We start from the raw sequence: 16,872 nt of genomic DNA on the forward strand, positions 1-16,872 counted from the left end.
TAAAGTGGCTACCCTCATGTTGGTGAAAAAGACCTAATTCAGTAAATGTTATCGTTCCAGTGACCAGGAGGCCTGAATTCTAGCCTCTGTCTTAAAACTCTTTTGTAAACTCAGTTTTCTCATCTGTAAACTGGAGATGATAGGATTCATTGTCAGCTATTTAAAAATAATTGGTATGCATTTGTGAAAGGTCACTAGTATGCTTCTCGTGACCGATATCTGCAGAACTAGGCAAAAAGAACTGTTCTGAGCAATTTGGATCATCTGATCAAGCCAGTCTCTACTAAATCAATTTAAAAAATATAAATAGACTTTATTTTTTAGAGCAGTTTTAGATCTAATGAAAACTGGAGCAGGAAGTACAGAGAGTTTCTTCACGCCCCATCTTCCCCTGCACAGCTTTTCCTATTACTCCCATCCCGCATTAGCGTGGTACATTTGTTGTAATTGATAAACCAATATTGACACATTATTATTAACTAGAGTCCATAGTTCGTATTAGAGTTCTCTCTATGTTGTATGATTCGATGGGTTTTGACAAATGCATAGTGTCATGTATCCACTGTTGTGTATTTCACTGCCCTAAATATCTCCTGTACTCCCCCTATTCATTCCTCCCTCTGCCTCCCACATCCCTGGCAACCCCTGATCTTTTTATTGTCCCTATAGTTTTGTTCTATCCAGAATGTCATCTCATTGGACTATTAGAACATTTAGCCCTTTTGCATTGTCTTCTTTTACTTAGTGATAGGCATCTGCTTCATGCATTTTCATGGCTTGATAGCTCATTTCTCTCTCCCTTTTTAAAAAGAGTTATTTATTTTGAGAGACAGAGAACATGAGTGGAGGGAGGGGCAGAGGGAGAGAATTTTTCAAGCGGTCTCCCCACTGAGCACAGAGCCCGATATACGGTTCCATCCCATGACCCATGAGATCGTGATCTGAGCCGAAATCAAGAGACAGATGCTTAACCAACTGGGCCACCCAGGCGCCCCCAGCTCATTTCTTTTTCTTCTTAAATAGTATCCTATTGTATGGACATTCCTTAATTTCTTTATTCATTTACTTTGAAGGACATTTTGGTTGCTTCCAATTTTTGACAATCCTTAACAAAGCTGCTGTAAACATCTGTGTGCAGGTTTTTGTATGGACACAAATTTTCAGTTTACTTGGGTATATACCAAGGAGCACAATCACTGGACTGTATGGTAAGAGTTTGTTTAAATTTTTTAAAAAGACTTTTATTTATTAATTTGAGAGAGACAGAAGGAGAGAGAGAGGGAGAGAGAGGGAGAGCATGAGATGGGGGAGTGGCAGGCAGAGGGAGAAGTAGGCTCCCTGCTGAGCAGGGAGCCCAATGTGGGACTTGATACTGGGACACCAGGATCATGACCTGAGCTGAAGGCAGTCACCCAACCAACTGAGCCACCTAGGTGCCCTGAGTTTTTTTATTTTTTTAAGGAACTAATAGACTGGCTTCCAAAGTAGCTGTACCATTTGCAATGAGTGAGAATTTCTGTGGTGCCATATCCTTGTCAGTACTGGAGGTTGTCAGTATTCTGGATTTTAGCCAGTTTAATAGTTGTGCAATTATATCTTGTTGTTGTTTTACCTTAGAATTCCCCCCAAGACATGTGATGTTGGGCGTATTTTCATACACTTATTCGCCATTTTTATATCTTCTTTGGTGAGGTGCCTGTTCACATTTTTTCCTTCTTCTGAATTGAATTGTTTTCTTATTATTGAGCATTAAGTGTTCTTTCTTTGTTCTGGAAGCAAGTCTTTACCAGATTAGTGTTTTGCAAAGATTTTCTCCCAGTTTGTGGCTCCTCCTGCATTTTCTTTACAGTGCTTTTAACAGAGCACAAGTTTTTACCTTTAATGAAATTTGGCTGATCAAGTTTTTCTTTTTCATGGATCATGTTTTTAATATTATATCTAAAACTCACTGCCAAACCCAAGGTCACCTAGATTTTTTCCCCATGTTACCTTCTGAAAGTTTTATAGTTTTGCATTTTACATTTAGGTCTCTCATCCATCTAGAGTTAATTTTTATGAAAGATGGAAGGTCAGGGCTTAAATTCTCTCTCTCTTTCTCTCTCTCTCTCTCTTTTTTTTTTTTTTTTTTTTGCATGTAGTTGTCCAGTTGTTCAAACCATTGGTTGGAAAGTTTTTTTCTCTATTGAATTACCTTTGCTCTGACAAAGATGAGTTGGCTATATTTGTGTGCTATATTGTTGACTCTAATTCTGTACTTTCTATTGAGTACCATTGATCAATTGTATTTGTCTCTCCTTTTGCCAATAATAGATAATAAGAATAGAAAACTAGTCTGTGTGGCCCAGATTTCTGTATTTCATTTGACATTAACATAATGACCAGCTGTCCTAACTGAAAATTAAGAAATTGACCAGCAACACGCCTCAGCCTCAATTTCTCTACCTAGTGACCACAGAGTCACCATTCTTGTACCTCAACGCTCAGATGCTAGGGACCCAGGAAGCTAATGTGCTAAGACACCCTAATCCACATGCTGTGACCCAGACCTAGGGTGACTCAATTAGAGAAACACCTTCTAGATTCCAGGAGGCAGATCTTTATGCTGTGATTTGTTGTGGGTGGGTTTTTAAAATAAGCCTTGTGCAGCACCCCCTACCTTCCACAGAATGTGGCATTTGAAATAACAAGTTTAGCCGGAAATGGTCCTGTCTAGACTATGATGCCAACTGTACTTTTTCCCCTGGCAGGTGCTCAACTTGTCAGGTAACAAGGTGACCTGCAGCAGTGCTCTCTTTTCCATCCACACTTCCTCTCCACCAGGCCAGCTTCTCATTCCTGGCTCTTGGTTCCAGGAGCACCTGCCTGCTTTGCTTTTGTGCTCACTGAGGGGCTAGTGTTGTGAAAATAACCAGGGTTGTCGTGCTTCATGTATGCCCATGGGCTCATTTGCTCAAGCTTTCAAACTTGCAGGCCATTTAACAACCTGAGCTGTGAAGCCTGATAACCCACCTCTGGGTCTCCTGAAATTCCCTCTCTCCAGGACTAAAGCACCTCTTTGAAGCGTCAGGGTCAAAACTCTTTATCTCAGCAGTCTGGCCTGAAAATCTTTGCCCATTCAAATACCTTGCTCTGTAAAATAGAAGTAATAAATGCCCATAAGTCTGATGCTTTGGGTAATAAGACCGGAAAATGTTTGGAGTTCTTCGGAGGAAAAAGGATGTTTAGGGGCTAAATTGCATTAGAGTCATGGAATAAGAACATAGTTTTTAAATTGCAAGATCTGGTGACAGTTTCTCCAGTGAAACTATGTGTTAGAGCACACGAGTTTCAATTTCCAGGTCCAACATGTCCAAGCTGCTCTGTGGCAATTTATGGCAAGCTTCTGATGTAAGACCTGTGATTTGATTTTATTAGTTTCTGGCATTAGGTCCTGTACTTTGAGCAATTCCTATAAAATGTACTCAGGAGTTATTATTTTCCTTTAAAGAATGTGATACTAAAACAAGTTTTTAATAAAGTGTTTTGAAAAGGCAACAGGCTGAAAAAAAAAGCTGGGCAAAGATTCAAGCTAGTAATGAACTGAATGTGTCTCTAATTATGTTGAATTTACAAGTAATAGAATGAGGCAGGCTTGGCAATTACTTTTGAGTGGAATTGCGTGCCTGAAGGAAGAAAAAGCCTCCCTTAAAGTTAGGGAAAATGAAAAAAAAAAAAGTGCTGTATCATTACATTTTATTTTAAATATCTTTCACTCTAGACTTTCAAAGGTCTAATCGGTTCAAAAACAGATTCCCAGTAAACATTTTGTAGAAACGGTTGGTTTTCTCAAACCTAAGTTCGGTTTTAATTTTTTTTTTTTTTCCTTTATAAAGCTTTGAGTATGGACAGCTCCTTGCTATGTTGTCCTAACACCCATGGATTTTCAAGGTAGGGCCCCAAAGTAAAATTTAGAAAGTGATTAGAAAGCCCTCATAGGATTCTCACTCACCACGCTGAAAACTCAAGAGTTAAACGAATTTGAGTCCTCCAATAAAACAATGTAAGTGGATGGATAAATAATTCATTTGATGCCCACAGAACTGCCTTAGTACCATTTGTCTCTAATAAGCCAAATCCACAAATAAATAGGGTGCTGGCTGGCACTGGGGCTCTTGTTTTTCACAATGTGACTCTGAATCGAACCTCATCTTGACCAGAGGAACCATCCATCATTTGAGTAGATCGCTCAAAGGATAACAGGTTGGAGCGGGGAAGCCGTGGGCCGTTAGGGGGCTTGCCTTCCTGGCATCACGCCGTTCCGTCCCACGGTCCCAGTCAGCTCAGGTCCTGTGTCTGCAGGGGAAAGCTGAGGTGCTGGGGGCAGGACAAAGGTGGGCCAGGACCCCTGAGGCCAACAGCCTTCTGTCACAAGGGACTCATTCTCTGTTGTTTAAATGCACACTCTGTGGTCTGGAGAGCTTTTCATTTCATTCCCACAGTTCCACACTGAGTGAGTATTATTATTCCTACCCCTGTTTTGCAGATAAGGACTTAGAAAGGTTCAGCATCTTAGGCAGAGTCCGGCTTCCATTGAGAAGGTCTGGATTTCTGACTGCTGGCCTCTACAGGGAGAGGTAGTGTCCTCCTAGGAGAGACCCAGACTCAGAGACGTGTTCTGAAAAGTCAATGGGTACAGATATCACGAAGCCTCAAGGGGAAACTGAGTTGCGGAAAATTCAGAGACTCACTAGGATCACATACACATTGAGTCAAGGGTGAATTAAAGATAATTTTTTTGGGGGGGCTGCCTCCCAATCTCAACAGCTGCTTCACACATGTGGAGCTTGTGTGTGACTCACACACGTGGCCCAGCCAGAGCCAGGCACCACAGGGAGGAATGCTCTGTCCCCAAGCACTTTCCCCTGTGGTTGAGCCTGCTTCCTCCTCTATCACCAGAAGGGAGATAGGTTTTCAAGACTTTTGCATTCCATTTCATCACTCAAGTTCTATAGTTATCATAGTGGGGAAGGATACTCTGTTATGGAGTTGACCATACTTCATCCTTCTGGAAGGCAGGGCTCCAGTGGTGTGACCCTGGCAGAAAGCATACAGAGTGATCACACTGGTTAGTATCCCATTCCCCCAACCCTCTGTTATCAGCTGATTGGCAGACATGACCTCCTCTTCCCCGGTTGCCCACTCTCAATGATAAAAGGACTTGGGGAGGCTTAAACTAAAGTATTATGGCTTTTCTCTAACCACTCACTACCATCTTGGGCGAAATTTGTGCTTGTATGAGAATGGCTCTATACTCCTTTATCCTTCCCTGGAGCCATTTCATCCACCGGATTATGAGTCCTTGAGTCAAGAAGTGAGATTTTACCTTTAACGTCCTAGAAAATCGCTGGAAGATATGTCACAAGGATGAAACAAAGTCATTTTTACCTGAGGCTTTGATAACCCTTTTAGTCAGGTGCTTTTGCATAAAGTATAATCCTGGGTGAATTTACTCTGCCAGGAGTTAATGCCTTTAGCAACGATGCATTATGGCAAATGCCACTGCCTGTCAGGTGTTTAACGTCAGATCATAAAGAACCTGTCTGCTCCAAGTCAGCTCTAGCTTTCATCTCCTCCCGGAAGATTGGCACTTGCTTCTCTTTTTTTTTTTTCAGTCCATGGATAAAAGCCCAAAGGACTGCTTTGGGATAGGACTATGTCAGCCTAGCAAGCCCTTAGACATCCCTTATTTCCTTACCCAAACCCACTGTAATTTGTATTTTGATTTCAAAGACCCATTTTAGGTGACCTTTAGGGTGACCCCTTAAAATAAGTGACATGCCAGACAAGCAGATCTGCATATATGCAGGGTCATTGTTTGTCTTTTGATGTATTCATCGGTCTGCCTTCTAACGTTTATGTGCCCCCAATAATTTTATTATATGTCATCATTCTTATCTTCAGCATTCTGATGCCTGTTTTCTTTACTTTATCTGTTAAGCAGAAGTATATTTCGTGTTCAAAGCGATACATCATAAAGGTAGAAAAAGGTGAACCCTTTGATATATTACAAGTCTCTCATAGCATGAAATAACTATTGCCTATTATTTTACTCCTGACATTTTTATTTTTAAGGGAATTTCACTTGATTTGTGGTGCTGACACCTCTGATATGTTGTTTCCAGTGACCTTACATCCAAAATCAGTAGCGTGTGACATTTGATGGCCCAGATAAAAAACATTAATGGGGGAAGAGAGGGTTTATTTTCCTGGTCATAAATTAAGTTTAAATAACTCTGAATTTATTTTAAACTCTTCAGTACTTTTTACTGTCCAAGCAATAAATATATTTATTACTGGGGGCCTACCTGGGCTTCCATAACACAGAGCCCTTTGCTCGGCTGCTTTAATTCCTTTCCTTCTCCCTCCATGGAAATCTCATCTTACCTAAAATGCCGATTTGCACAAACCATTCTCTAATTTCTGCCAACAGGGATCAGAGAAAGGGCCGTTGATCAGGGAGGTAAACCAAAGGCAGTTTTGTGGCCAATCAGCTTAAGAAAAGCGGCAGTTCAGGGGTGCCTGGGTGGCTCAGTGTGTTAAGCCGCTGCCTTCGGCTCAGGTCATGATCTCAGGGTCCTGGGCTCTCTGCTCAGCAGGGGGCCTGCTTCCCTTCCTCTCTCTCTGTGATCTCTTCCCTTCCTCTCTCCTACTGTGATCTCTCTCTGTCAAATAAATAAATAAAATCTTAAAAAAAAAAAAAAAAAGAAAAGCAGCAGTTCATAAACTCTTCACTGATGCGGGTAATCCAGTCCTGAACGAATTCTGTTTTAGAATTAGAAGTAGAGACACAGGCAGATGCAGTCATGATCTGATGATCCCTCTGTAGCCTCGTGTGAAAGGTTTGCGTTCGGTCCTGATTTAATTTTTATGGACGTGGAAGCCCATTTCCCCATTTTGATCTTTATAACTTTCCATCTTTATGTGTATGTTTTTTGGTACTCACTCATTAGAGGTCATAAAATTGCATGGAGAATTTCTCAGTTAAAAACATTTTTATGAGTTTAAATTTTTTATCTATATGTTTGAAAATTGCCTTGTGGATTTTTTATCGAGATATAATTCACATATCATAAAATTTGTCATTTTAAATCGTACAGTTCAGTGGTTTTTAGTATATTCACAAGTATATACCACCATCTAATTCCAGAATATTTTTACCACGTGAAGAAGACCCCCCCACTTCTACACCCCACCATACCTATTAGTAGCCACTCAGCATTCCTCCCTTCCCCTGGCCTCTGCAACCACTTATCTATCTTCTGTCCCTATGGATTTGCCTGTTCTGGAAGCCTCATAAAATAGAATCAGACAATATGTGACCTTTTGAACATGGCTGCTTTTATTTAGTGTGTTGTCAAGGTTTGTCCATGTTGTGGCTGGAATCAGTCCTTCATTCCTTTCTGTGGCCGAATAATATCCCATTGTATGGCTATACCACATTATGTATATCCGGGGCTGGTTTTTCATTTGAAGAATTTCATTCACATGTTTCAAAAGTTGCCTTATAATTAATTCCTCAGGTATTGCTCCTGTTTGGAAGATTTTAAAAAGTTAGATCTTTGAAAAAGAATGTTATAAAGTATATGTGATTTTTTAAAAAATATTTTATTTATTTATTTATTTGACAGAGATCACAACTAGACAGAGAGGCAGGCAGGGGTGGGGGGAAGCAGGCTCCCCGTTGAGCAGAGAGCCCAACTCAGGGCTCGATCCCAGGACCCGAGACCATGACCTGAACTGAAGGCAGAGGCTTAACCCACTGAGCCACCCAGGCACCCCAGTATATGTGGTTTTTAATACCTTTAGTAGTCATAATCCCACATCTCTTATTGATTTTGTATAGATTGGATCTTGCCACAAAATGGAAGAAAAGTAGAATCTAAGAAACTCTTCATTATGTAAGTAGGGTAGTAAAACAGTAAGTCGTTCACTGAGTATAAATTCACATTTAAAGCACATGTGGTTCTTGACTATGTGGAATGCTGTTTAAATGGCTTTACATGAAGACCAGCCTCCTGATCCCTCTTAGGACCTCAGGACACTCTGTCTTGGAGTATGGCCATATCTAATACATGTTTTTCCTTCAGTGGACAGTATTTTCTCTGTAGGCAGGGGTCATGTGCATTTCATCCTTATCTCCAGAGCCCCATCAAAATGCTTTCCAGGCATTCAAAAAACAAACACTTGGTAGATGAATTAAAGTATACGCTCTTTTGCTCTTTATGCTCAGTAAGAAAAAAAGGAGAGAACTACGAAAGCATTCTGATCATTGCCAGTCAGTTTCCTTTTACCATAGAGAGAAGCGCCCAGTTCACGCTGTGTGGCTTGATAAATGTCCACAGAGTGAAGATACCTGTGTGACCACCACCCAGGTCAACAACCAGTCCCCCCAGAAGCCTCTGAGCTCTCCTGGTCAATATTCTCACCCTTCTCTCCACTAGCAACCTCTATCCTCACTTCTAACGCCATAGGCGGTTTTGAACTTCAGGTAAATGGACATTCTTCTTACACTCATGACATTTTCTTTTTTCCTTCCAAGATTTTATTTAAATTCAAGTTAGTTAACCTGCAATGTAGCATTAGTTTCAGGAGCAGAATTTAGTGATTCTTCACTTACATACAATACCCAGTGCTCATTGCAGCAAGTGCCCTCCTTAATCTCACCACCCATTTAGCCCATCCCCCCCCCACAACCCTCCGTTTGTTCTCTAGAGTTAAAAGTTTCTAATGGTTTGCCTCTCTGTTTATATCTTACTTTATTTTTCCTTTTCTTCCCCTTTGTTCATCTGTTTTGTTTCTTAAATTCCACATATGATACACTCATAATAGTTTCGAAGTAAGGATAAAAGGAAAAGTTTGCAAACTTCTAATAAGGATATGCGTGATATGCAATCTTTTCATCCTCAGGAGTGGAAAACCGAACTAATCTAAAGGACAAAAATGCAATTGCCCATTTTCACTTCTGACTATACTGAATAAAAAAAAAAAATCATGCTTCCTTCTTATTTTCATGCTTAATTTCTGAGCATAGAAAAGTGTGAAGTAGGCCAAGTTTTTCCACTTATTTTTCTTTAAGATTTTGTTTATTTATTTGACAGGGAGAGATCACAAGTAGGCAGAGAAGCAGAGAGAAAAGGGGAAGCAGGCTCCCTGCTGAGCCAGGATCCTGATGCGGGGCTCGATCCCAGAACCCTGAGATCATGACCTGAGCTGAAGGCAGAGTCTTAACCCACTGAGCCACCCAGGCACCCAAGTTTCTCTACTTCTTAACATCTTGGATATTTCTACCTTCATCTCTTCCCTCTCCTCTCAAGGACTAAGGCTTACTCTGTTTGGGCCACTGTAACCAAAATAACATAGAGCGGGTGGATGGCTTAGAAATAATAAACATTTATTTCTCACAGTTCTGGAAGCTGGAAGGTGCAAGATCAGGTGCCTGGCAGATTCTCTATCTAGTGAGGGTCTGCTCCTCATTCCCAGATCAATGGTGGGTGGTCTTCTCACTGTGTCCTCACAGGATGGAAGAGGCAAAGGAAATTTCTAAGTTCTCTTATAAGGGCATGGATTCCATTCATAAGGACCCCTCACTCACAACCGAATGGATTCCCCAGACCCCCACCTTTCAATACCATCACACTGGGAATTGATTCCGGCATATGAATTGGGGGGAAACACAAGCATTCATTCTATAGTAGACTCCTTCCCAGCCCCATTCCTCAGAATTCGTCATCATAAAGGTTGAACTGGTAAACGCCAAAGTATTCATCTCTTGGTATTGGAAAGGTCTCCAGTCCCGGGAACTTGCGATGCTGTTGCTGTGAGCCTGGGAACAGGAAGCTCAGAGGATGGAGCATCTTGAGTCCAGCAAGTCCTTTGACGAAGTGTATCGTGTTATCTTTGAGGACCGGAGGGAGAAGCGCGTGACTGGCAGAATCACAGCCCGACACTGGACTGCGAAGTAAAACTCATTCACTAGATGACAGAGTTATGAAGCAAAAAGGTCTTGGCAGTTTGAAGCGATAGCCCCCAACCCCCAGAATTTGATGGTGGGAAACATGAGGTTCTGTTATCAGGGTACATAACTGATGACACACCTACAGGATGAGGAGGCTGACTGACATCCATCCAGGGGTAAAAAAAAAAGTCCCAAGGATTTCAGGTAATTGTAAGGGCAACACAGTGTGGCTGCCAACATACTCCTTTAATCATAGAATTGTCCAGAATAAAAGAGGCCACACTTCCTCTCTTTTTCTGCTGTGATCAGGGGCGTTTGGTATATTTCATCTGCCTTTGAGCATCACCTTTAAAAAGGAAGTTGGTAAATCTAACGAGGGTTAAAGATGGGTGAGAGGGTAGTACATGAGGGGAAGGGTGGCGGATGCGAGGAATGATGGGAGGGTCTGGGTATCCTTAGTCTGAGGTCACCTAGGCTTTTCTCACATTTGAAGGGAGGTGAGGTAGCTTGGAGGGGAGTCGCTACCTCGGGTAGGGCCTCAGAAGGCATCCAACAGTTTTGCAAGTTGTGAATGGGTTGTGACCAGATGATCGCTAATTTCATTCCAGGGGGAAAAAACCCAAAAATCAAAAAGGCAAAGCTGAGAATGTTATACCCCATATAAACCAGAGGTGTGTGTGGTTCCGTCTTCAAGTAGTGTCCAACGCAAGAGTAGTTTAGCCACCAGACATGATTAAAAATCAATGGCATTAACTTTTCTCAAAGGACACTCTATCTACCCCACACTCGTTGCCATCCGGCGGCCTGCCCGCTCCTCTGCCGACTTATTCCTTCAAAAAGCCCCTGGAAGAGCACTAACATTTGTCCAACACCCTGATGCATGCCAGATCACTTTTACATGTAGTGTCTTGTTTATTTTTCACAGGAAACATGTAAAGGATACATGGTGGCGGTGATGTTCTTTTTGTGTGTGAGAGAAGGCCTCTGTAAGGTCAGGGACCTCTACCAGGTCATGGCTGGTCAGTGGAGCCCGGGATTTGAATGGCGGCCTTCCTCTCCCCCTGACGGAAGACTCACCAAGCCTTTTTGTGTTTGTCTTCCGGTGGCCTGCTCTTGGACACAGAGCTGACCAATGTGGCTCCATGCTTCCCACCTGGCTTTTGATCTAGGGATGGAGAATCAGGCCAATATGATGGGGCAGCATGGTTTTTCCTAAGAAAACGTGTCCCTGGTTCTCTAATTGGCTCTTGCCTCTTGGGCTTCCTCTGCCTCAGGCCTTCTCAGTGCCTGAGGTGCACATGAATCCTCCTGGTGGCCAAGAAACGCAGTGTAGAGTGAGCTGACCCAAGGAGAGGGGACTCCCAGGTGACCATTTTGCATTACCTTTCAGCTGCTGTCAGCACTGGATGCTTGGCACGCCCCAGGTCGCTGGCCTTTTGGGTACATGGCTTGCTCTTCAGTTTCATTCACAAAGGCTGCTCCACAGCCAACCAGAGACACGGGAGTCGTTTTCAGTTACTCCATCATTCCAGATAAGGCGGCAGGCTTCAGGGGTCAGACAGTAGGCTACATACGGGGCTTGTTTGCCTCTCCCACCCCCCACCCCCGATCAAGTCAGGAGGCTGCACTTCTTCTGCCTGATGGAAAGCAGATTGGCTTTCCACACTCAGTGCCGAGTTCGAGGTGGCCCACACATGTGTATCGCATGAAGGAGTGAAGGAATGGAGGCCTGCTCAGTGTGGTGCTCAGCTACCACTGGCGGACCCCGCCCAGCCGTCAGGGAGGTGGGCCACCAGGCCTGCTGCTTTGTGCTGGCCCGCGTCTGTGGTAGCCGCAGAGAGCTCTGATTTTTGGAAGTCAAGTAAGCACATCGTACAACACCTAGTAACTAGAGCCTCTCGGTCGTTAAGTAGTTTATGAATGAAGCAAAGTTGGTCCCAGTTTGTGTGAAGAAAGAAGAGAAAAAAAGAGTTTAAGTCTAGAGATCGGACCTCATCAGACTCATACCGAGGACAGCTTGCAAAGTCTTTAAAACATGGCGCACATCTAGAAATGGGAAGAACCCCATCCATTTCCTGGCATCCATTTGATCCAGAGGAGAAAGGCCATGCAAAGCAAGAGTGGCAGAGGAAGATGGGTAATGGGACAAGAAAACCCTGTACAGTAACAAGAAAACACTGGACTTGTCTTTTATCTTCTTTATGGAAGAGAGAGGTCGGGTCACTCCATCACGGTGAAGTGCAGAGCTTCAGGGAAGACAGTTGACCCACCCATGCTTGGTGGGATCCTGTCCCATGTAGGGAGGGTCTCTATGGGCAGGAGTGCAGCATCTCACTGGTATGGGACACTGATATGATCCAATCAGCTCTTTCATTCATTACCGAGGGATGTCTTCCAGAAGATCTCGAAAGACATAACACTTCAGCCAGTTACACGAACCTCCCTCCCGTGGTCTTCATCATTTACCCCAACACAACTTCACTGCCAGGAAGTCATGCTTTGTCAGTGGTCACTTCTGATTTTTCTTGGAGGTTTGGGGGGATTGGAAAGTGAAGGAGAAGAAGAGGAACCCCTTGAGTTTGGTCATCTCTTGCATTTTCAGCAGAAACGCCTGATTGCTCATGGTCGGGAATGGTGAGCAAACGGTGGTGAAAACCAGAAACTCCCACCCCAGCCCAGTGGAGACCCTCCCCCATCACCGACTAATTGATTAACCAAAGGTTCGTGAAGAGAATGATTTGATGAGGGTAATTTATAGAGATCGTATCTTTTGTCATCATTTGTCTTTGAAAACATAGAAGAAAACCGCTTTCAAAAGGACATAGCCCGCCAACATGAGCAATGGCGGACCGGGTATCATCAGTTATAGCAGACCGCTCAATTTTGTACCTTTTCAGCTGGTCAGATATCCAATAACCACAAAGGGAGGGGGGAAAAACCCACATCTTCACTTTCTGTGTTTTAAACTTTTCCAGCACTGGCTTATGAAAATATTTGGGGTTGTTCACTGCCCTGCTCTCTGTAGCATAAACATTTATTTAAATGGGGCTGTCTCTAGTAATGAAGAATGAAGGAAAAACAATGGTCTGATTTTGACAAATTAACTTGTGATTTGGAGAGTCAGTGAAGCAGGGAAGAGACATTCCTAACTATACTAATTAAATGAGCTTGCAACATTTATTTTAATGCAATGGAACCAGCCATATGAAGATGAACATTTTAATTTATTTTGCAGTGACATTATGAAAAATTTCACTGCTGCAGATTATCTACAAAAACAAATCTCATCAGCATCTAGGTTTGTACAGGAAATTTCCATCTTTCACACGAGCCTGACCTTCCCCGGTGGAAGCAAGTGCGAATGAGCTAAGTTACTTGAAAAGTTTTCTGAAGGTTGTCTTTCCACTGAGACTGGGCTTTATGTTCAAATGACTTCTGTGCCAAACACATCCATTTTTCATGGTGTGGCGTAGATGAAAAATTCCGAATCCATTCTACGGGGAATGCAAATATAGCTCATTAGTTCTAAAACATTTTTCATGAAAGACTGCAGAGTATTTGCCAGCAGATGAGGCTGCGTAGTTCCAGCCAAGAATGAACACCACATGTCCCACTAATTGTTTTTTAAAGTTGTTCCTTTCCTCTCTGGTACCCAGTAGCTATTGAAAATAGGAAACAATATGGAAAATGGAGGGAGAGAGCCTACTCCCTTTGACATTATTCTGCACTTGGTGTCTTGTCTTTTTTCCCTGCCTGCCCCTGCCCCCCCTTTATAAGCAGCCATATTCTAGAAGGAGAAGACACGGTTTTGTAGACAACTGAAGCATTCCTGCTTTTCCTAGAGACAAAGAGTGTGCACATTGGCTGGAGAGTCAACTGGTACCAGAGGGCGGGGGTGCTGGAGCCTTCTCCTTCAGTGCCTTGGGCTCGGTGCGCAGGCTGGCTGGTGCGGCAGCAGGCAGACAAAATGGCCTCCATCCAGAGAGGGGGGTGGGTGGGCTGCTGGCTCCTGGCCACCACCTCAGCCAGCTTTAAGGAAGTCACACAGCCCAGAGATGTCTTCCAGAATGACATTCCCATTGGAGCTCTGCCAAGGAACCTAGGAGAGAGCAGACCACCTCCCTTTCTGAGCCAGTGCTCAGGCTCCAGCCATTGCTGGAGGCCTGGTGGCACAAAAGAGTCTCTTGCTGGAGACTTTCCTTCCCTCGACCCCCACTCCACCTGTTGTCTCCCACCCCGGGGTCCTGAGAGGTCTAGCTGGACCACACTGTTCTGAGAGCACTTCAGTTCCCTGCGGGGCCTCTCTATGGCTTTGGTCTCTTCCTACCAACTCAGCACACAGGCTGTGAATGAGAAGAGGCCACGCCCTCCTGGAGTTCCAGCAGTCCTCTTCAAATGTGGACTCAGCACACCCCAGCGCACCCTGCATGGGGTGTATAGTCACCAGCAGGTGCAGAACTCTCCACTCTCCCAGCCTTGTTCCCAGCCTTGCCAGGGCCTCCCAGCTTGGCTCCTTGCACCATCCCTCGAGGCACTTCTTTCTGCCCCAAGCACAGGCAGCAGCTGAGAACCTGCTCCTCACTCCAATACGTCCTCTGCCCTTGGCATTTACCAGGCTAGTGACCACTGGCCCAGCAAGCACACAGGGCCCGAGGGTGGGTGGAGTCAACCTGGGGAAGAAAGGTTTGTTTTCTCCCACAGGACCAGCGCAACCTCAGCGGGGTCTCAAACACCTGTGCCGCCCACAAGCTTTGTGCTGTTGCCTGGGCAGCTCCTTGGTCTCCTGAAGGACCAGCACTGTGTGGACTCAGTCTAGAAGCCAGGTGGCCTGTCCTGCTCCTTCATCTGACAGATCAGCAGGTGTCCGTCGGAGATGGCTGTGTTGCTGAAGCATGTTCTTTGGGATGGGAGGCAAGCCCCTCATGGTATTATTCAGGAAGTAACTATGTTATTGTTGTTTTCACAGTAGAGGACATGGCCTCCAGTTGAGTGCCTATCATCTATTTGAGAAATGATTATTTTGTATAAAAAAGTCATGGTGCTCAAAAGGATAAATGCACACAGTTTCACATGGCAGGGAATTAAAGTGAATTACAAGCAAATCCATCCATAAGACAAGGTATTCCCACTTCTCCCCCACCATCTCTTTGCAAAAGCCAAACAAACCGTTGAAGATTAGGAAGATTATAAATCACAGGGGAAGATGGGCCCACTCAGGGTTCTGCTGGGGCTCAGCTGAGAGCCCCATGGAGAATTCCTACAGCGTTCTGTGAGATGATAGAACCGGGTTATCCAGGATGAGCATGAAATATATGAGCGCATGTCCCTAAAAACAGCTGAGAAGCTGACTGTCTGCTGAGAGAGTCCCCAACCTTTTCCCTTTTAATGGCACTCACTTCAGATGCCTGTCCCTGGGCCGGGGCAGGCATTCAGTAAGTGTTTGTGAGAGGACAAGTTTAGCTAGTAATCTTTGAGCTGGGAGTGAGAGGGAAACAAGCATGCAGTAGTGAAAGTGAGCCTTGGCCTTGGGAGGCTTCCAAACTCAGGAAGTGTGGGTTCCGGTTTCATCCAAAGCTAACCTACTGGCTAGTAATTCCCAAGGCCGGAGGCAGCACAGCATGGTGGCTCAGACAGGAGCCTCGTTCTGTATCTGAGCCAGTTCTAATCCTTCCTGACTCTGTTTCCGTGGGCAGGTTATACCCTGGGTCTCAGTTTCCTCGTCAGTAAAATGGCCATGGCAATAACCGTGCCTTCTTCGTAGGCTTGGGTGAGTGCTAAGTCAGTTAAGTTACGTAAAGCTCTGTTTCTCCAGATGGACCTTTGGAAAGACAAAAAAAGATGAAATAAGAGATCTCACGCTGTCATATAATTGTGACCTTGAAGGGAATTATAATGGGCCCCGAGCTCAACTCTTTTGTTCTACAGATGTGGGGACTAGGTTCCTCAAATGGAAGCTGATGGTCCCATAGCCGATGTCCAGGCTGTCGCCCAGCCCCGGAGTCCACAGCTCAGCTTGGATGGTGAACCCCGCTGCCAAGTCCACACACACTCACGTCCCACCCAGGGAAGGCTGCGAGGGCACAATCTTTATCAGAGCTCTGTACTTGGTACCCTTTTGTGTTTCTGCTCAGGACATTTTACAATGGACTTGAGAGGATACAGATATCTGAGAATGCAAATCTTGTCTGCTGTGTTAAGAATGCAGCACAGCCTAGGTATGGTAAGTGCAGGGGAGTCCGAATAAAGGATGGGAGAGGTGGCATCATTTACCCAAGTTCCTGAGATGCTCACTTTCATAGAAGATGACAGGAGTTGGTTTAGTCCCCAACTGTACCTCTCCCAGGGAAGAGGAACACTCCATAATTCCCTCTGTCAGCAAGGCACACATTCAACCTAAGTTACACCTCCCGTTACACCTTTATTTGCTCAGGCTTCCTCCTGAGCCCCCACCAGTAGAAGGAGAGAGCGAACCATGTGTCCAGTCCTGTTTACAGGTAGTCCGGCTGACTTATCAGTCCCTTTACTAAAAATATTTCTTCTCTCAGAGACCACCATCCTCTGCCACACCATCTTCTTCCCCTCGGAGGGTGCTCAAATATGTGGTGGGAAGGGGAGACCAACAAGGTCCCACTGAGCAGGACAGATGGGAACTTCTCAGCCATGAGGTTTTCAGCTACCTGGTCTCCAGGGGGAGACCCCGTGTTCATCCGGGACCTCCTTGTTCCGTCGCCAATGGCAGCTCAAGTCTGTGATTGGTTGAACCCCCAGTCATGTGCTGATGTTTGGTCAGGCCCTGCACCAGCCCCTGACTGTGACTCGGGGGTCCATTCTGCTCCCTTTGCTGTAGGATCACCTCATCTCCAGGGACGCCCTCTGGC

Source organism: Mustela nigripes, chromosome 4 (genome assembly GCF_022355385.1).
Source record: "Mustela nigripes isolate SB6536 chromosome 4, MUSNIG.SB6536, whole genome shotgun sequence".
Taxonomy (NCBI): domain Eukaryota; kingdom Metazoa; phylum Chordata; class Mammalia; order Carnivora; family Mustelidae; genus Mustela; species Mustela nigripes.